The sequence below is a fragment of the Crocodylus siamensis genome, chromosome 2 (genome assembly GCF_052110815.1).
Source record: "Crocodylus siamensis isolate JL-2025a chromosome 2, ASM5211081v1, whole genome shotgun sequence".
NCBI lineage: Eukaryota > Metazoa > Chordata > Crocodylia > Crocodylidae > Crocodylus > Crocodylus siamensis.
This window is the reverse complement of record NC_143396.1, coordinates 47,472,670-47,493,845: the sequence shown is the minus strand read 5'-3', so window position 1 is coordinate 47,493,845 and position 21,176 is coordinate 47,472,670. Positions and strand designations below refer to the sequence as shown.

General features: G+C 46.0%; 1 protein-coding gene and 1 pseudogene across 3 annotated transcripts in view; both read right to left on the bottom strand.

The window, feature by feature from the left end:
* KLHL5 (kelch like family member 5) overlaps positions 1-16,914 on the bottom strand; it is a 142,917-nt gene extending 126,003 nt beyond the window's left edge. Inside the window, exons 1-2 of one of the 3 annotated variants that reach the window (XM_090035763.1) lie at positions 16,565-16,914; positions 16,094-16,154 (exon numbers count right to left, since the gene is read on the bottom strand). The gene's annotated coding sequence lies outside the window, so the exon portion shown is untranslated. The remainder of the gene's footprint in view (positions 1-16,093; positions 16,155-16,564) is intronic. The other 2 variants (XM_090035765.1, XM_090035764.1) reach the window with 2 other exon arrangements.
* Positions 3,543-4,628, bottom strand: LOC149870197 (peroxisomal 2,4-dienoyl-CoA reductase [(3E)-enoyl-CoA-producing] pseudogene; annotated as a pseudogene).
* Positions 16,915-21,176: the final 4,262 nt, after the last annotated feature.

Below are 21,176 nucleotides of genomic sequence, written 5' to 3'. Positions count from 1 at the left end.
GAAAAATAATGGAGCAATTTTTCTGTTGCAAAGAACTCAGAAAGACCACGATGGGTCAGAACGCTTTTAACACTACGGATTCCTATTTGAAATCTCTGGGTTTATCTTGTGAATCGTATTTGTAAACCTAACAGTGCTAATATTGTGCGTCACCCTTGAAAGGATCTCAAGGCACAAGGCACTCTGGCTGAGAATCACTGACTTAACATATACCCTTCTGCTTCTTCCCTCACCATTCTTCAATATGCTGAAGGAGAGGGTATATAAGGGTATATGGTGCTCTAGTAACCCCATTTCCCTCCACTACCTCCTTATGACATAGATTCATAGATTGTAGAGTCGGAAGGGATCACAACGGATCGTGTCTGACCCTCCGCCCCAGCAGGAAAGAGGACCGAGGTCAGATGACCCCAGCCAGGTGACTATGAATCTTCCTCTTGAAGACCTCCAAGTTAAGTGATTGTACTACCTCTCTTGGAAGCCCATTCCAGATTTGGGCCACCCTTACTGTAAAAAATTTCTTCTTAATGTCTAACCTAAATTTACTCTCCACTAGTTTGCACCCATTATTCCTAGTTACTCCCTGAGGCGCTCTGGTAAATAGTGGATCACCAATTCCCTGTTGTCCTTCCTTGATAAACTTATAGGCAGCCATAAGGTCTCCCCTCAGCCATCTTGTGAAGGCTGAAGAGATCCAGATCTCTCAACCTCCCCTTGTAGGGTCTTTCACGGATGCCACTAATCATGTGAGTGGCCCTCCTCTGAACCCTCTCCAAATTCTCCATGTCCCTCCTGAAGTGCAGCACCCAAAACTAGACACAATACTCCAACTGTGGCCTGACCAGTGCCGCATAGAGTGGGAGCATCACCTCCCTTGATCTGTTAGTCATGCATCTGCTGATACACAACAAGGTGCAATTGGCTTTGTTGATGGCCTTGGTGCACTGCCGGCTCATGTTCATCTTGGAGTCAACTATGACTCCAAGATCTCTCTCAGCCTCTGAGTTGCTGAGGTCATCCCCCAATCTGCATGTGTGCTGGGGATTCCTCCTTCCTAGGTGGAGTACCTTACATTTATCTTTGTTGAACTGCTTCCTATTTCATTCCGCCCATTGATCCAACCTGTCTAGGTCAGCTTGTATCTGCTCCCTGCCCTCTGGTGTGTTAACTTTGCCCCATAACTTGGTATCATCTGCAAACTTGGAGAGGGTGTCCTGCCCTGTATGCTAATGAGGAGCCCCAAGAGAGCATATACAGAACCTCTCTCAAAGACCTCTGATTATATAAGCAAGCAATCTATATTCCTTTCCATTTCTTGATACATTCCCGTTCCTTGGATAATTTGGCCAGCAGTAATCTGATCAAGAAAGGATAGCATCCTAATCAGAGATGGGTTAAATAGGTACTCTGCCAAATGGAGCATCTGCTCTGCATACTAGATCCAGAAAATACTGTTTATTAAATGTGTATAATGCCACTCCATAGTAACACTGAACATATTCCGGTAAGGCGAACAGATCCACAGAAGCTGCACTGTTGGCCTGGAGCTTTATGAATAGACAGACACACAGCTGGAACTGGTAAGGCTTTTATTATATTAGAATAGAGGCCTTCAATACTAAGAAATTTGGGACCAGACAAGTATGAAAGATGGAAAAATCTTCCTGAGCTAATTCATAAGCTTTATCAGCCTTCTTTTTGATGTTGCTTATATAGGTTGGTTACAGTTAGATCCCTTCTCCATAAATGGACTTTCCTTTTTTGAGAGGATTAACTTAGCACATCAAATATTGGGTGAGAAGCTCAGTAGGGGGAATTTGTAAGATCACTACCATTCTATCCACTAGTTCAAAGAGAACTATATTCTCCAAGGGAGCAGCATTAGTCACAATCTCCACAAAGTTGTCCAATTCAGCATCAGTTTATGACTGTTTTCTCACCAGTTCATCCTTCTCTGACAATTATAGGGGACTGATCTCATTCTTTACATTACAGAGATCTGTCAGGAGTTTGATCACAAGCTATTCTTCTTTTAGATGGAAAATTCTTACCCAATTCTTCCAAATCAGAGATAATGTGAATCTTTTGTCGCAACTACCAAAACATGATCACAAGTTGGTTCAGAACCAGCAGGCTTTCATATGCTCTTCAGATTGAGACACCAGAAAACTATAAGCAACAAGGCTCTACTTCTAGATTTTAGATCCAATAGTTTCAAAGCCTCACATGGTTCTGTTGATTTTTTTTAAGTCCAGAACCAAAGGTAGCAATTTCTGAAGATTTTTCTTTCTTTGTATCCCCAAAATACATTCACCAAAGCCATCTGTGGAGATTCTTTAATCCTTGCAAAAGGATGCATCCAAACTGCCATCATATCTTGAAGGAGTAGAGCCTGCCATCTCTTCTGTAACTCCATTTGTACTCCATATTTAAAAAATAGTCTGAACTAAATCAGAGGGCTGAAATCATTATGTATATTAGTAAATAGAAAGGCTGTTCATTGAGGCCACAGTGCTTAAGATGCCTTGTGTGGTAATGAACCTTAATTTTAAAAGTGATCTTATTTTCTATTCCAGATTATCTAAATATGTATACACACCGGAGACTCCTCACAAATGCTGCCTTCTTTCCTTCCCCTTGCTATTGCAACTCTTGCCTTTGTGTGATTAGAAAGGGAGTTAGCTTTAAAAAAAACCCTTAAAGTTTCTCTCTGCCACCAGCCTGCAACTTATCCTGCAGGTCACCTCTACATGTTACACGTATTACACAATTCATTTAGACTGACTTGCAAATTATCACACCTTAAAAAGAACCAACTATAAAGTCAGATCTGTAAAATGTGTAACAACTTCATAGCTGGTTTCTATCCAGCTTTAAATTTGAATGTGTAGCAGAGTTATGCCCCCTTGGCTGTAAGCCTCATCAGCAGACAGGGCTCCCAGTTATGGAGGCATACCATGTGCTGCCATGGCTGGGAGTCCCTCAGCACATGAGACTCTCAGCTGCAGCAGCATGCTACTAGTACGCCAGTGGAGAAGGAGTACAGGATCACAATCCTGAGCTCCCTTTGCACCAGCAACAAGGCACAATAGGATATGATGCTGGATCCCTCAACCATGCCTCCTGCCATGATTGTGTGGATCACACATCAGATCCTATCACACCTTTACCTGAATGTCTAGTTTGGCCCACAGAGTAATTCTTAACTTGTATGCCAATTAAAACTTGTAGAAATGATTTCTGTGTTCACTCGGGTTGGTTGCCACTCTGTAAAACTAGTTTTAACAATTATTCTGGGGATAAGAAGAGGCAATTATCCAACATTAGCTTAAACTTAATTCACAAATATGTCTGATATATCACAGAAATGTAGGGCTGGAAGGGACCTCTGGAGGTCATCTAGTCCAGGCCACTGCTCAAGGTATGATCATCCTTGTCCAAACCATCCCATGCAAATCAGAGAATTAAACCTGGGGAGGAAGTCTGGATCCAGCTGGCCTGGAATGGCACTGTTCCCCACTTTATTAGTTCTGTTCCCCCACTCCCCTTTCCCAGCTGACAATTTAAATCACTGCCCAGCTAGGTCAACCCAAAGGTTGACAGATGATCATGGCTGTCTCCTCTGCTGTCATGCCTCACAGAAATGGATATGTTCCCAGGCTCTACTTGTTTGTTAGTCACACCTGTCAGTTGGCTGTCCACCATTTATCTTTGTTAGCTTCTGTGGCCCAAAGGTCTAGAGCTTAGCAGACTATGAAGCAGTACCCAACAGTGCAGGAAAGTCATTTGCTAATGTCAGCCAGCTCCCTCCATCTACCACCATGGTCATGCCAGTCACATAGGATGCCAATGGGCTTGCCAAGCACAGCGCACTACGGGCAATCTCTGTCTTGTTTCCTGCCTGCTGGAGAGGGATTGAAGCCGCTGCTAGCTTCGGCGTGTTTGCCACCAAGCTGCTGATATCCCTCAGTGCCTGAAATGGGGCCGGGGGCCAGGCTGTTGACCTGGATGTTGCTGGTCCCCCACTCCACTGCCAGGTGCCTGGTCATCGCATCTATAGCCGCCTTGGCAGTCCCAGCATGCACCTGGAAACCCTGCCCCCTGTAACCCAGGGTTGCCGTGATGTTAATAATAACCCCACCATGGTCCCTCAAGCATTTCTCATATAGCACTTTGGAGACATTGAAGGTGCCAAGGGTGTCTATATCCATCACTGTCTTATAGGCATTGAAGGACAATGCATTGACTGGACACAGGAAGTTTCCTGCAGCATTATTAATGAGGATGTCGATTCATTCAAATTCTTTCAGAGCCTCATCCACAGCTGCTATAATTGTTTGGGGCTGTCTCACATCTAGAGAAAGAGGCAGGCATCGCTGACCCGTAGCAGCTGTCAGCTTCTTAGCTGCCTCAGTGACTTTCTCCAGTCTTCTGCTGGCAACGATTGTTTGGCAGCTATGCCTCGTGAAGATTTCTGCAGTCCGGAACCCAATTCCAGAGCCGCCCCCGGTGATGAGAGCAACTCTGCTCTGCAGCACGTCGGGGCTGAGCAGCGGGCAGTACTCAGGCAGGCAGTCGTCAGTGTCCACGTTGGGCAGCGGCTGGCAAGCGGCAGCAACCCCCGCCATGGCTGCTCCCAGCTCTGCACAATGAATACCACAATTCTGTATTATGAGCACAAGTTCTTAATATACTGAACCTACAATACTTGAACCCATTAGTCCAGGTATGGGCAACTTTTTAAAGCAGTGGGTCGCTTTAATGGAGTTAGCTCCAAAGGCAGTCCACCAATTCCAACAGGCCAGTAACACTGCCACTGCTTACTCTTTCCCTCCCTCTTCTCCCCACTTCACCCCCAGTGTCACTGCTTTCCTTGCCATGATGTCCACACCACTCAAGGAAGCTCTACAGACACTCCAAATCACCAGACATTCACATTTCATGGACCGAATCTGATGACTTGGCAGGCTGGGTCCAGCCTGCAGGCCATAGGTCACCAGCCCCTGAATTAGTCCATTCTGTCTGTTATCTTGCTTCCAGCAATGGTGTAATAACTAAGCAACAATTTAAAAAAAACAAACCCAAACTCATCCTACTGTTTGAATGCAGTGCTTATGGTTGTAAAAAGTAAAACCTAAGCTCTCTCTAAGTGAAAATAATAGGTTAAAACCTTTCTCCAGTTTGCTTGTGCGTTGAAAACAAATCCAGTTTCCTTTATGTAATACATTATAGACAAGTCTTCCACAGACACACCCGATTAAGTTACTCGTATACTTGAGTACTCTCATTGCTTTTATTTGCCATTTCCTTAACTTTTCAACATTTAAAAAGCTTTCAACCACCCTGGGATAGCATTTCCAATTTTAAAAGGATAACATGAATCTCTGGATACAAGTATGCTTACAACACACTTCTTATAATGGAAAAGATGTGGATGATTTTCATTCCCCCAACTGTTTGGGTCAATACTTACTTCTGGGAAGTGAAAGCTATGCTAGGCAAACTTAGCCCAAATTTTATGATGTAAAATTTCACACAAACAGTTCACAGGGTCTTGGGACAGTAGGTCTTGAAGGGACCTCAGAAAATAATCTATTCCTGGCCCGTTCAAGGCAAGATCACCATCGTAGTCAAGTGTCTGTCTGAAAATCTTCAAGGAACGAATGGAGATTCCACAACTTCCCCACGTAGCCCGTTTCAATCTTTAACCACATTCATAGTCAGAAAGTTTTACTTAATTTCCGGTCTAAATTTCCTTTGCTGCATTTTGAGACTACTGCTTCTAGCTCTGTTCTGTGGCCACAGACAATAATCCCTCCATCCTCTTCATTAGTCACCCTTCAGGTATCTGAAAACTGGTATCAAATCCCCTCTCAGTCTTCTCTTCTACAGACTAGATAATCCTGCTTCTTTCAGCCTTTCCTCATGTCAAGTTTTCCAGGCTTCTAATGATTTTTTGTGCCCTGCAGACCTCTTTCTAATCAATCCACATTGGTCCCACATGGCAAAAACAAAAACTGGACACGGTTCTCCAAATGAGGCTTTACTAGTGTTGTAGAGTGGAAAGATTATTTGTCTTGATTTGCAAATGATGCTCCTGTTAATCCAACCCAGTATGCTGCTAGGTTTGTTTTTTGGGGGGGGTTTTTTGCAAAAAGAGCACATTGTTATTCATATTCAGTTACCACACAGCAAATGAGTTTGGAAACACAAGATACAGTGAGTAAACAGAAGGGATTTACATCATGCACCAGCTACCCCACGATAATATCACTTATAATATATAATACAATGCAAAACAAATCAAAGCAGCACTACTAGCACTATGCAAGTTTGCATATAGAAAGCAAGAAGCTAACATTTTATTTGAGCTACTAGGACAGGGATGGGTAATTATTTAGGAAGTTTTGGTGAGCTGTTGTGGGCTGGGTCAGCACCCCCTCCCAAAACAGCTCACCAAAACTCCCTAAATGGCTCTGTCCCAGGGGCCCAGCCCCACACTGTCACCACCCTTCCATTCCAGACCCTAGAGTCTCTATGGAGACTAGCTTGGGACCTGTGTAGGCAGGGCACACTTGGTCAGGCAGTTGAGATGGGGCCGCAGGTGGGCAGGGAGTGGCATCCAGGAGCAGGATCAGGGGGAGGATCTTGGGGCAGTGACAGTGTAGGGCCGGGGCAGAGCCACAATCCACTCCTACCATGCCCTTGTCCACGGAACCAGCACCCATCACAGGCATGTGTGGCGAGTGGATCCCACATGCCTGCAGCTGCATCCCATCTGCCAAGCAAAATGCGACCTACCCACACAGGTGCTGGGCCAGTCTCCATGGAGACCCCACCTTCCCACCCACTCCATCTGGCTCCCCTGGTGATAGATGCAGGGTGGATGAGCTGGAATGCCCGGGCAGTGGGGATGGGTCTAGCAGCAGCAGCGGAAGGAGCTGCCACTACCAAAAAGCGGAGTCTAGCCACTGCACTGCCACAGCCCCGCTGCACGTCTGGGAGTGGCAAGACAGGCTGCATGTGCCACAGCCCAGGCTGCCCCCCGTGCCTGGGCTGGGAGGGGCCAAGGAACCTGTTGGGGGTCAGATAAAATCCCTTGGTGAGCCAGGTAAGTATAATTTTTATAGTAGCAAAATTTATTCTACCAAGATCCACCTGGCACTATTTACTCTAAGTCAGGAGCCAGGTCTTGCAAGTATTTTTGTTACAACAGAATTTTTGTTAAAACAGGCTTCATTGTAATGAGATTCCATCTCAACAGGCATAACAGAAACAGAGGAATAGCAATAATGACTGGAACACAGCTATGGAAAGGAATACCTACTACTGAAGATAATTAGAAATAAAGTTAAAGTGAGGGCATAGAATTATAGATTTATGATATGACAGACTATAAAAAATAAGGGGCAGCACAGGTATTAGCAGAATTTATTTGCATCAAACACTGTGGGAAAGGAGGTACTACTTGGGCCACATACTGGGCACCCCTGACCTATGGGCCATGTGCAAACCACCAAGATAATACCTGTGGTCCAGAAACTCGGTGTTTGGCCAGACTGAGCAAGCATCAAGACAACCCCTCATCAGAAAACATAATTTGTAGGTGCATGAGTTGTGCACCTCTAACATAGTAGTACTAAGAATTTGCTACAGATCCCCAGGGTCAGACTTGCACATGAAGAGACTACTAATAAATACGAGCCAAAACTATCACTGAGAGGCATTAGCTTCCCCTATATATGGGAAGTTACACAATATAATATAGGGGTGTCAAACAGCCTCATTCAGCTTGCAGAGATAGGTCATCTGGCCCACAAAAATTCTTTGGTCAGACAACTCACTTCCAGATCTGACCTGCAGTGATTCTTGTACCATGTCCTAGAGCCACTGTGCTATTGCATCCAGCACCTAAAGGATTAATATATTCCTGTCCTCACCTGCTGCCAAATTTCCAGTTTTTGATCATCATTCAGCATGTGAATCTGCAGCAGGAAATCAAGCAATGGCATAAATCTCCCCTGCGTTGGCTTTGCTGATCCAACCCATCCACAGCCAAGCAGCAGTGTCATTCAACCTGCCAGGCTCCCAACAGACCTGAAAATTTGGCTGCAGGAGATTGGTTAACAAACATTCATTGCTACTTCTCCACTGCCAATTTTCCAGAACTGAGAGGACCATGGGGGCCCAAGAGCAAGGCACTGTATGTTATATTGTGCAAGAGGGTTGGGATGACACAGAACTGAATCTAGGTGCCCAGGCATGGGATGAGACGACATGGAGCCTGATCCAGACTCAAGGGGCCTGGGAGATGCAAGGCCTGATCTGGGCCTAATACAGGATCTGGCCCACAAATTGCTCCCATACTATTCGCTTGGCCAGCTGAGAAGTTGAGCACCACTAAGCCCACTAACTCATCTGAGTTTGACACCTCCAGTACAAATAATGCTAAAAAGAGGTAGGGCTCACTTAATATTGGATGTAATACTCGACCAATTTCTTTACCAGATATCAAAGGAATAAGCAGTGGTAGCATTTAAGAGTTGAAATCAGATGAATGACTCTGTAGCCACCTGCATCATTCACCCCCACTTCTTAAAAGTACATTCTCCATTCACATGACAGGATACTACCCTTAACTTGGTAAGCAAAAATGACTTTAGTGGAAGAGCTCCAAGTAGAAAATAATCTTGGATTAAATACCCACAAGCTGATTTTTTTAATTAAATGAAAGAGAAACAAGAAAGCAGGTCTATAACAATGGTTTTCCATTTCAAGAGGGCAAGCCATGAGAAAGAAAGTGAACTAGCTAGTGAAATCAACTGGTCTGAAAAACTCCAGGACTAAATGCAAAAGCAGCTTTGAATTTCATCAAAATGGAAGGTGCAAAAACTATCTGGAAGTTGCATTCCAAGCAAGAAAAATTCTTGTAGTAAACAGCTTCAGAACAAATTGGGAGTATAACTACCTTAAAAAAAAAGATATAACAGAGAAACCTATTATAAGTGACCCTATGGGGAATATGGGAAGAAGGAATAAGGGTGGGATCATATGAAAGGAGAATGGCAAAAACTGTACATATTGTTAAGGGGGATGAATGATGCAGATGGCTACAGGATCATTCTTCTGATTTTAATTCCATGCAAGAATTTAGAAGAAACTTCAAAGGAAAGACTAATCAGAGAGACAGATGTAAGCAGAAAATGTAACAAGAATTCACAAAGGGTAGACTAACGCAACAGTTCTCTTAGATAAGAACTGATTTTCTAGACAAATTAAATGTTACATGTGGTAGATCTAATACATCTCTACAAGCGACCCTTTCCATTTTCAGGGGATACGTTCCCATGATCCCCACAAATGGCGAAATCTGTGAATAGGAAATGGCTCCGGTGGGGGCCTGGCAGCAAGCATGGAGATCCCAAAGAGCTCCGGTAAGTGTTTAAAGTGCATTTAAAATGTGGGTTCAGCATTTGCAAATATTTGAAACCACAAATGCTGAACCCACAAATACCAAGGGTTTCCTGTACTTTAGTGAACCAGCTGATACAGTGCTATACAGTGCTAGGAAATTATTAGTTAAACTCAAGAAGATGGAGATTATAGACTCAGTAGCATAACTTGAGGCGGGGGGGGGCAGGAGTTAACTAGGGCATCACCCCCAGGTGCCAATTCAGAGGGGGCACCAGAATGCAGTATGCAAGGAGCCTACACTGCTTCAGCAGCCCATTTTGGGGGAGCATACATAAAGGGAACAGCAGCCCTTGCCACTGCCACAGCCCCTGTATGAGAAGGAAAGTGCTCACTACCCTCCCACACCCTGTGCCAGCAAGGGCAACGAAATTTAAAGTTACACCTCTATGTAGGAGAGCTGCAAGACAGGTAAGGGACTACACAGAATACAGCTACAGTCGCACTGAAATATGAATAGTCAAGTGGGAGAAGTTAATTAGCCATGAGAATTCAATCTCAAGAATAATTTTATTTAATATTTTCATGCAGGGCTTTGACACAAAGTAGAAGCGTGATCATGAAATTTGTTAACCACAAACTTGAGGCACCATCAGTCTAGACAAGAACCATAATATTATACAAGAAGAAATAAATTATCTTGATTATTGGAATAGCAGAAGTGTTGTGAAATTTAGTAGTGTAAAGTGAAAGTGCTTTCACTTATAGAACAAGAATTTCTACAATAAGCTTGGGTATTAATCAGATAGCAGTATCAGGGTAGTAGAACAACCTTGGTATTGTAGGATAACAGTAACTACAACAATGTGAGACAGCCCTGAAAGAGCTAAAATGCAATTATAGGATGGACCAGGACAGCTATTTCCAAAAGAGATAACGACATTTACAAGGCATTGGTGAGACATCATCTCAAATACTGAATACAATTCTGGATATCCATGTTTAAAAAAAAGGTTATCTAAGCTGGAACAGGTTAATGGAAACACTACTAGGATGATAAAAGGAAAGAAAATTGTCTCTTAGCACAAGGTTCAGCAACCTGTGGCCTACAGAGTCTTTGGATCCAACCTACAAAGCTGTGGCTTTGGCACCATTTGATTATGAGAGGCTCTGACCAAATTATGCTACAGCTGGGTGCTAGGGCCTTTAGCAAAGGTGAGTTCTGCTCATGCCATGCCACAGCCAGGTGCTGTAGACTTTGCCACAGGGGGAACTTTACCTGTGCTGTGCCACAGGTGCGTGGCAGGGAGAGGTGCAGGAAGCAGTTGGGCCCTAGTGTTGGCCCACTTCAGACCCAAGCTGGGTCATTACAACCAACTGCCAGAAATGTTGCCAACCCCTGCCTTAGAAGACTCTTCATTAGTAGCATGATTAACAAAGAAGTTGGCTTGACTGGCTTACTAAAATGAATGTGTAGAGGGAATATGACTGCTGTGTAAAAATGTGTGTGGTCGGGGAGGAAATCTGAAAATGGAAGAAATCTTTTTAAGATAAGGACACTACCATTACAGAAAACTATAGGTACAAAATGTCTATGAATAAATATAGGCCGGAAGCTAGAAGTAGATTTCTAATGATCAGAGGAGTAAGGCTCCGAAACAGCTTTCCAGCAGTAATAGGGATAAACCCTTACCCAGTTTTAGGACTAGCTCATGAAATAAGTTATACGATGTAGTTGCCTGCAAAAACAGAAGATCAGACTCAGTGACACAAGAGGCCTGTTACAGTCCTATGTTCTCAAAAATAACTTGCAGGACTGAGTTTTATATGTGCACAATATAGAAATGACCTATCATTTTAAAGTTAAAATATACAACTGGGATTAAATAAGTCACATTGATTAGTTCTAGAACTACAAACGCTTTTTTTTTTAAAGCGAGCTTTTTTTTTATTTAATACTTTGTAAAATACAGTCTATCATTTGCAATTATGCCTAAATTTAAATTGTGCTAATATTAATTTGGTACTTGTCACATCATATAGTATCCTAAGACAGTGTTTCTAAGAGTATGAAATATATGTCAACATTTTTCTGACAGTTTACAAATTAAAATGCATTCTTAAAAACGGTTTTCTGGTATAAACATGCTCAACCTGTAAACATCATTTCCATTAGCAGTCTAATTATGTTCCCACTGAAGTCCATATCAACATTCCCTCTGTTATCATTATACCACAGATTCAGATGTTAAAAACACTTAAACACCTCAAGTTAACAGAATTGCAAGTGATCAACAGTGGCGCTATGATTTAAATTACTCAAGTGAAACAGTTGCAAAGCACTGAAACGTTGTGACATATTAAAGCAGAGGTGGGCAAATCACAGCCTGAGGGTCAGATCTGGCCCACCAAGGCATTTTGTCCAACCCACAGTGGGTCCTTTGGCCCTAAATAGCCCAAGCACGGGGGGCATCCTGAGCTGTGGCATGCGCAGCTGGTCCTGGTGCCCCTAGGCGTACAGCAGGACTCGTGCAACACAGTGGCTGGACTCTCTTTCCCGGAAGCCCGTGGTGGCTCCTTCTGGCTGCTGCTGCCAGCTACAGCCCTGCTGCCCAGGCACCCCAGCCTGTCCACCTGCACCCATTACTGGGGGCTCCTGACAGATCAGGCTAGCAGAGGCTCCAGGGAGACTAGCTGGGACCCGCGCGGGTAGACCACATGACTAGGCAGATGAGATACAGCCTCAGGTGGGGAGCAGCATCTGGAAGCAGGATGGGCAGGCAGGGCCAGGGATTGGGATCGTGAGGCAGTAACAGAGCTAGGCTAGGCTTGAGACAGAGCCACAATCTGCTCCCAGCATATCCCAGTGCCAGGCGCTGGTTCCATGAACAGGGGCATGAGGGGAGTGGATCTCTGTTCCAGGGGCAAATTGGAGCAACTGCCCTGGGCCCCGGAGCTGGGTGGAGCAGCTGAAACAACTATGCGTTGCTGCCAGCTTCACATCTGGCTGCATGGCACCTGCTGCCGAATGCACTGCCGGCTTCATGTCTGAGAGGCTGGTTTGCCCTGGGTCCTGCACCCTGTTCGGGTCATCTCTGGTCAAAAGAACATATGAAAGGGTCACAAGGAAACTTTAAAATGGATTCTTCCTTAAAGGAGAAAAACCATAGCTTTTCCCTTGCAAGCTGGCAGAGTTCCAACTTGCAAAAGGCTGCTTGCAGCTCCTGCTGTCCCATACCCGCCCCCCATCCCACAGCCCCACTACCCATGCCTCATGCTTCCCCACACTGGAGAGCTGGGGTCTGCAGGCAACAGGTTGTAGGGGGACAGACAGGGGGGACTGGGTCAGGACTGGCCATCAATATTTACAAATGGGTCTTGGTCCAAAAACGGTTGAGAACCACTGGCCTAGAGGGCTGGCAAGCAGGGATACGGCTAGGAGCCAGAAACCCAGGCTCTATCCTTGCTAAGGGATTGGGGGGAGGAGGGTGGAAGGAAAGGTGGGGGTTGCAACAGGAGCATGTACCTGGGAGGCAGAGAAGTGTGGGGGTTGTGGCTTACCTTTGTAGGCCCCCTGCATTCCCACCTGGGGGTGGTGGGTAGTGGAAGAAGACTGTTCTGCAAGCCCTCCACCAGCACCATAACGTGATCTCAGGCCCACCTTCCCCAGAGAGGGCTCTATGCTTCCGTGTTCTGTACTGCTGCCATGCTAAACTCCAGGAGCTTCCTTCTGGTAGCAAAGCTTTTCTTCCCTCCTCTGCCCCCAAGCCTCAAGATTGGAATGGGGGGGGGGTGTAGAGGGAAGCCACACCACCTCTTAAACCACCTGGCCAGAGGAGAGCTGAGGGTGTTTGAGGGAAAGCAAGCCAGGCCACATAGAAAAATTTAAATTAACCTCACGTAACCAAGGTTAATTGAATTTTTCTTTGGCTTTTGCCTAGCTCCAAGACAGTGAAAGGCACAGGCCTCTCTGGTAAAGTTGGGGGGGGGGGGGAAGGGAATCACATCAGCAGGGGTCAGTGGAGGGCTCTCTTCAACAAAGCCTCTTCCCATCAGTGGAAGCCACAGCCTCTATGCCTCTTGCTTCTCAGCTCCATGTCCCCACTGCTGTAACCCCTCTCAGAGTCCTTACAGGGCACTGCCTGCTACAACCCAGGCAGGACACAACCCCTGGGCATTCAGGACAGTGAAAAGTTTGTCCACGGAGCAGGAGGCAGGCTGGGGCTGGAAGTGGTGCACCCTGGGTTACTGGAAGGCCAAAAATTGCTCATTTTATCTCTGTGGAGCAGACCTTTTCATTATCTTCATCAATGACCTGGAAGATGGGATGGCATGTACCATCAGCTAGTGTGCTGATGACAACAAGCTGGGGGGGTGGGAATAGGATTCAGAGAGGCTGAGGTAAATAGCAAATCTGAAATCTCATGAGGTTCAAATAAGGACAAGTGCAAAGCCCTGCACCTAGGACAGAACAGTCCCATGTACCGGTACAGGCTCGGGACCAAATGCCATCAGCAACACCTGTGCAGAAAAGGACCTGGGGGTTACAGTGGACAATAAGCTGAACACGAAACAACAGTGTGCATTTGTTGAGAAGGCAGCTAACAGCATTCTGGGCTGCATTAGTAGCACTACAAGCAGATCAACGGAAGTGATTGTTCCCTTCTATTCAGTACTGGTGAGGCCACATCTGGAGTACTGTGTTCAGTTTTGGGCCCCTCCACAGAAAGGATGTGGACATAATAAGAGACAGTCCAGGAGAGGACAAAAAAAAAATGGTTATGGGGCTGGGGCACATGACTTAGGAGGAGAGGCTGAGCGAACTGGGCCTATTTAGTCTGCAGAAGAGACAATTGAGAGGGGGGATTTAATAACAGCCTTCAACTACCTAAAGTGGGGTCCCAAAGATGATGGAGCTAGACTCTTCTCAGTGGTGGCAGATGACCAATGAACTACAGTTCCAAGTTGCAGTAAGGGAAGTTTAGATTAGATATTAGGAAGAACTTTCTCACTAGGAGTGCAGTGAAGCACAGGAACATGTTACCCAGAAAGGTTGTAGAATCTCCATCCTTGGAGATTTTTAAGACCTAGCTAGACTAAGCCTTGGCTGGGATGATCCTGCTTTGAGTATGGCAATGGACTAGGTAACCTTCCAACCCTAAATTTTTTTATGATTTTCTATGATTCTATAACTGCAGTTACCCTAATGTGAGCTTGGTAAGAAGTCGTAGAGTTAACACTAACCTAAAGTGGCATAACAGACACTCAGAAGACATTTAGCATGAGTTAATGAGCTTTAACGTGAGGATGCTCATGTTTTAAGTGCCATTTGTATGGTCTAACTGTGAAGTTACACCTTACATTTAGTCAGGTTTCCAGGTTGTAGCTGTACTGGTAATCCTCACTTGAAAGGGAACAACTTTCCAATGCCATGATGGCACTTTATGCATACTAAACTGTTTAACCAGGCATTTTTGTGAATTTTAGCAGCACTTAGAGTCTGTATCAAGTTAAACGGGTGACATCGGCCATAGTGAAAAACATGGAGGTTATTTGCAGGACTGAAACAAGTCTCTAACTACATCTAACAAGCAATGATGAATGTATTTCTATAAATACAGTCCCCTCTTCTATATCCCAGCCTTATAGTTCAAACACTGTCCCACAAACGAAAACTGCCAACTGTAACCTGCATGTTGTCTAAGTACTGCTATAGGACAGCAGGCTTGGCATACTCTTACTAAAACCAGAAGCCAGGACCTCAACAAAACAACACACTGAACACAATCTCCAAGAGGATAAATGGGCTCCTTTCTCTTGCTTTTCTGTAAAAATAGCCTGACCTCACAATCTGAGGAACTGAAAGATTTCTAAATTCTGCTCAGTTACACGACAGGTCAACACTACAGCAGTCCCAAAGGCCCTGCAATTAAATAAAACGCAAAGAGAACAAGAACTTTTACTTCAAAAAAAATCCAGAGAGGCCTTTAAAGCGAGATCCTGGAACATTCTGCCAATGTTACAGAAATAAGAAATACCAAAGCAGGGAACAATCTAGATGAACCATAAGGAAATAGGCAAAGTATAAAGAATTAGACAAAGCGGGGTAAAAAATGAGAATATAATTCATATACACAGGCTAGTACTAATCCCATATTACAATGGAACATCTGGAAAGTAAAGAGTGTAATCAAGAATTTTAAACATGCCACAAGTCATCCAGCAGTGTCAAAGCTAGCTACCTTTTATACAATAAATAATATTTCTTCTTTGTGACACGTATGCAAATTATTGAATTATTGAATAAGAGGAAGGTTAAAATAGAAGCTAGGTACAGTTACATTGTACTCCACCACCACCAAAGGACAGAGGTCAAAAATCAAACTACAACTGCAACCCTTGTTGGTCAGTTCCCAGAGCTCTGAAGGAAACCAGAAGTGAAAACAACTTGGCTTGGATAGCGATCCACGCCCATGTTAAGGTCAGCCAGGGGGAAAAAAAATATCAAGACAAAGGACTGCGAGTTTTGTTTTCAATGAAATGAACTGCCCCATGCAGAGATCTTGTGTTTTCTTGAACTTTTAGGCCCCGGTCCTGGAAAAACACAGGGTTTGCCTGACCCAGGAGAGGATAATTAATAATTTCACATTTCAGAATAAGCAAAATGAGAAATTAAACTTACACAATGATACCAGGATAACTCCTTATGTGGACAGGCTGATCTTTAATTGAAGAATGTTAAGCTAGACAGGGAAAGAAAAAAACCGCAAGACTGTTATTCTGGAACAAAAGTATCAAGCTAACAACTAGAAGTGTCCCACATAAACAAGGCCTTATAGACAAGAGGTGATCTGATCACAGCTGGACTAGGGACACGCAGCATGCCAACCCTCCCTGGCCCTCCAGCCAGACCTGGACCACAGGGCACCCGGCAGGCTGGCTCCAGACCGCAAGGCGCCTGGCATGTCAGCCCGGGACCCAGCTGCAGCGGCCAGCTGAGCGGCGGCAGAGCCGGGGGGCTCGTGGGCATGTGCAGCCCCCAGCGGGGCTGCCCCCGACTTCATGGACAGGCCCCGCCCTGCCCCGCAGGGCCCGGCGCCCGGTCCACACAGAGGCATCGACTACAGCTCGTTCCAAGGGGGCCAGTATTTACCACGTCAGCCGCTGTGGCTCCTTCCCCCCGCGGCAAGCGAAAGTTAAAGCTAAAGCCGCGCCGCTCCCCGGGGGCTCCGGCGGGCGCTTCAGCTTTCCCTTGCCCGGGGCCGAGAGCGGCCGGGGCGCAGCGCCCGGCCCGGCCGTGGCTGCGGGCACACGGGGCGGGGCCCGCGGCGGAGGCTGCAGCGAGGGGACCCGGCAGAGCGCCCAGCATGTGAAGCCCGGCGCCGCCCTCGCTCCGCCTCAACCACCCGCGCCGGCACCGGCGGCAGCAACAGCAGCAGCAGCAGCAAGGCTGCAGCTCCTCCCCCAACCCCCGGCCATGAGGGCGGCCAGCCCCGCCCCCCGGCGGCATGACACGCGGGGTGGGGGAGGGGTGCCTCGCGCGCACCAGCTGACAACTTCCGTGCGGGGAACGGCCGGGGGCGGGGTTATGCAAATCAAAGGGCGGGGCTAACCCTGGGGCGGGGCTAGGGAGAGCCGGTGTCAGCCCCAGAACCATAGGGCAGTGGGGGGGGCCTCGTCAGCCCTGAGGATCTTCGTGCATCTCACTGCGGGTCCCAGCGTGGCAGTGCCAGGCCAGAAGAGTGTCTGTCCCCTCACCTGGCTCCTAATTCACACAGCGCTTGGAGCACAGCGACTAATTCTACTGCGCGAGTGTGGCAGGAAAAACGGTGTTGATGTGCTAATGCGCAGTAGATTTAATTTACCGCACATTAACATCACAAAGATATTTGCTTGCGCTAATGCGCAGTAGCATGGGTTACAGCACATTGAGCACCTGTCATTACAGATACTAAATGCGCCATAATGACAGGGTGCTGGTTGTAGCTGTTTTGATCTAAGGACATAGGCAGACAAGGGTCTTTGTGTAAATGTGTTATCTTTTATTAAAACAACTCAAATACTTGGAAAAATTCTTCTTTGCAAGCTTTTGAGTACAAACACCCATCTTCAAGTGAAGGGAGTACATTAATGAATGTGTAGGCACACCCACAGATACATAAATCGACCTCTGGTTTTCCCTGCATTAAATGAAATACATACCTGTGACCTCTGCCTTAGAAAATCAGAATAGTTCCTGAAATCAGTAGGCTGTTACGGCAGCTAAATGTGCCATAAAGATCCGTTTCGGCACCGGGTATTGACACAATCCATGCAAGAGGGTAAAAAGTCCCCCCCACCCAGTTGCTACATGACAGTATGAAGATTGATGAACCTGGAAACTATATACTGCTTCTCTGGGCAGGTCTACACATGCATATTAATGCAAAGTAATAAACTCTGGAGCTTATTGCTCTGGGTGTGACATTTGAATGTCTGGCAGGGATAGGAGGGGTCAGCCTGCCAGCCTAGGGTTGTTCTTCCCTCCCACCCACCCACCCCTCAATGTGCTGTGGGAGGGCTGGATGGGGCATGAGGGTGCTTCAGCCAGGCAGCCCCTACATGTGTACTGCTGCAGAGTAAAAAGCTCTGCAGCAGGATAGTACTTGTATTTGCAAGTACTGCCCTGCTGTGGAGTAAACTAGTTTACTCCAGCCTAATAAAGGCACGTGTTTAGATGCGTGACATTTACTGCACAGATTAGTCTACTGCGCAGTAAACATCTAATGTAGACATGCCCGCTATCTGCTGATGAGAATAGTGCACTGGTTCTCAACCTCTTCAGCTTGGAGTCACTGCCCCTTAGACTTGAGGCACACTCATTAGACCTGGTTCTCAACTACAGTGGTTCTCAACTTCTTCAGATTGGAGTCATCCCCTGTGCTTGGGCCATAGCATGCCAAATGGATCCCAACCATGTCAGGACAAGAAGTGTAAAACCTGCCAACGCATCTCGATCATTCCCACAAAATTACACCCCACAACAGAACCATACCATTCCTGGATCTTACATCTGCACCTCCAGAAATGCTACATATCTCATCCAATGCACCGAATGCCCTGATGGAAAATATGTAGGAGAAACCAAGCAACAACTGCGCACCAGAATGAACGCACACCAAAAATCTATCAAAGACTGTAACCTCCTGTGTCTCTCCCTGGTACATTGCAGATAGGAATGCCTCTCAAACCTTGTCATGGCTTCTTGGGACGGACATTCTAGTCTCCAAGCAACTTTGGGGTGTTTCCCCAGGGGCCGTGCCTGCCATGTCTTTGATGAATAATTGTTTTGAATTGGGAGGACGATGTTTGGTCCTGCCCCCCTGAAGTCTTCCCTTGGTCACTTCCTCTGCTCCCTTTTATGTGGGACTCCACCTCCCCTACACCCCACCTACTGCCAACCGTGATGTTATCACTTGTGTCAGAGAGAGTGATGTTTCAGGTGGTCTTCAGCATTCGAATTCATAGGGTCTGATGGCGGCTGTCAGTCGGTGGTGTTCCTTCCTCGAGGGTCTTCTGCAGCCCCCTTTTTCCTGTTTAGGCATCATCTGTCTTTGGCACCATCTCATTCCTCGTCATGTCTTCTCTTTCATGGACAGGGTCCTTACCGCCCATTGGTAGTGTCTGTTTCATGGTGCTGCTGGGTCCCACTAGACCCCAGTCTTCAGTGGTGCCAGTCAGTGCCCACTCTGGCTCTGTGGGTGGCTCCCCTGGCTCCCGCTGGCTGTGGATCTCCAAGGCTTCCCCCTCCTGGGGTGCCCACCAGGTCCTCTTTCTGGGACCATGGGTGCACTCCTGTCCCTCCGGACCAGGTGGGGATTTCGCTTCTGGCGCCCCCTGTTGCTCTTTCACTGGGACTTTTAACTTGGCCCTGGGTGTTCAGCTGGCCAATCGGCCCTAGTAGGCATGTAAAAAACATGCCCACGCTAATGCAGGAGCCGTCCCTGGCTCCTTCCAGCTCGTCCATTTTTTTCTCTTTGATCCTCTGCTGCAGTGGCTATGCCTGCTGCGGTTTCATTTTTCCTGCACTTGTCTCTCGGCGTGGCATCCCGGCGCCTCCCAGCTTCAGGGGGTAAGTCTTTTCCACAAAAACAAAAATACCAAAATACCAGTGGGGGCCCACTTATCACACGACAACCACTCTCTCACCAGTCTCTCAGTTCTAATTCTCAAAGGGAATTTAAAAAGCATCTTTCATTGATGACAAACTTCACTTCATAACCTACTGGATACAAAAAATCATGGATTAAATATAGATATTGGATGCATGGCACATTATAACCAGTCTGCCATTTGGTAACCCAAGGTAACCTCTCTATATTAACCAGATCCGTTCTGTCACCCGATCAACATTCCCCTCACCCCCACCCCTGCCTACGTGTCTCTCACCTATTGTCTCCCATCCTCTCTGATCTTCCCTGCCACTTCGATTTCACAGACCTGCATTTTGCATATTGGCTTATGTTTCTATTCCACCCAGGAGGGTATGCAAACACCAGCAGACTCTCCCTATGCCAGTGAGATTAACATCAGCGGATGCCATCTGTGAGGCATGGGCTGTGTTGTAGGGAAGGTACGGAGCCACAGATACCGCCACCTGGTATCAGGGCAAGAATGGGCAGCCTCCTGCCTAATTAAGATCATTAATCAATTAACAACAAGGCATGGCAGGCGGGAAGGTGGGCGGGCTAATCGGCCCTGAGAAGACCCCCTGTTAAAGTAAGGAAGGTAGATCATAAGTTTCTTTTCATCTTAGGCGTAATCCATGTCTAAATATTAGAAATTGGGATGAGCACTAATGTGGGAGGAGAAACAATGTGTGACCCTACTTTACACAGATGGTCTGGCAAAACACGACAATGCAAAATGCCAAAATAGATTATCTGCCTAGTTTGGTACTTTTGCACATCTTTCTCTCTAGCATCTGATGGTACCCACTGTAAGAGAGGAGGTCTCATAACAGATGGAACTTGAATGTGATACAGAATGGCCATTTCTATGATCCTATCTTTAGTAACTCTTGTCTCTATGGTAACTCTTTTTTTGTATGACCACATACCTTAGTCCCATTATTTGTATAGTGCTCAAACTGTGCCAGATCATTTTTAGAAAAATAAAACATTCTCCCTGTCCTGAGTATAGAACTTTCAGTTAATTTTATAATGTATTTAAATGTGTGAAGATATTCTGTCACTAATTCAGTAGGCTTATTTTAAATAGGATCTAATGAAGAGAATTTCTGGAAAAGCTCCAACAAACAACTTTTCCCTGGTACTTTATTCCAACTTGTTCAGACTAACTCCTCTTAAACCCAGTTTTTTTCCTCTCATGCCAGTAGTATAACTAAGGGTGGGTGAGAGGGGCACTTGCTCTGGGTGCCAAATTAGGAAGGGCGTCAGAATCACCCGATGGGAAAGAGAAAGAAGAAAAAAAGAGGAGATAGAGAAAAAGAGATAAAGAGAAGCAAAAGAAAACAGGAGAGAAGAGAGAGAAAAGAAAGAGAAAGGTAAAGAAAGAAAAAAAAGAAGACAAAGGAGAGAGAGAAAGAGATAAGGGAAAGAGAGAAGAGAGAAAAAAGGGAGAAAAGAGAGAAATGAGAGAAGAGAAGAAAAAGAGAAAGACAGAAAAAGAGAGAGAGAGAGAAAGAAGAGTGGGGGAAAAGGAAAAAGAGAAAGAAGGCGTGTTCCTTGCTACCCACATCGCCCACTGCAACCAGCTGTGGCTCG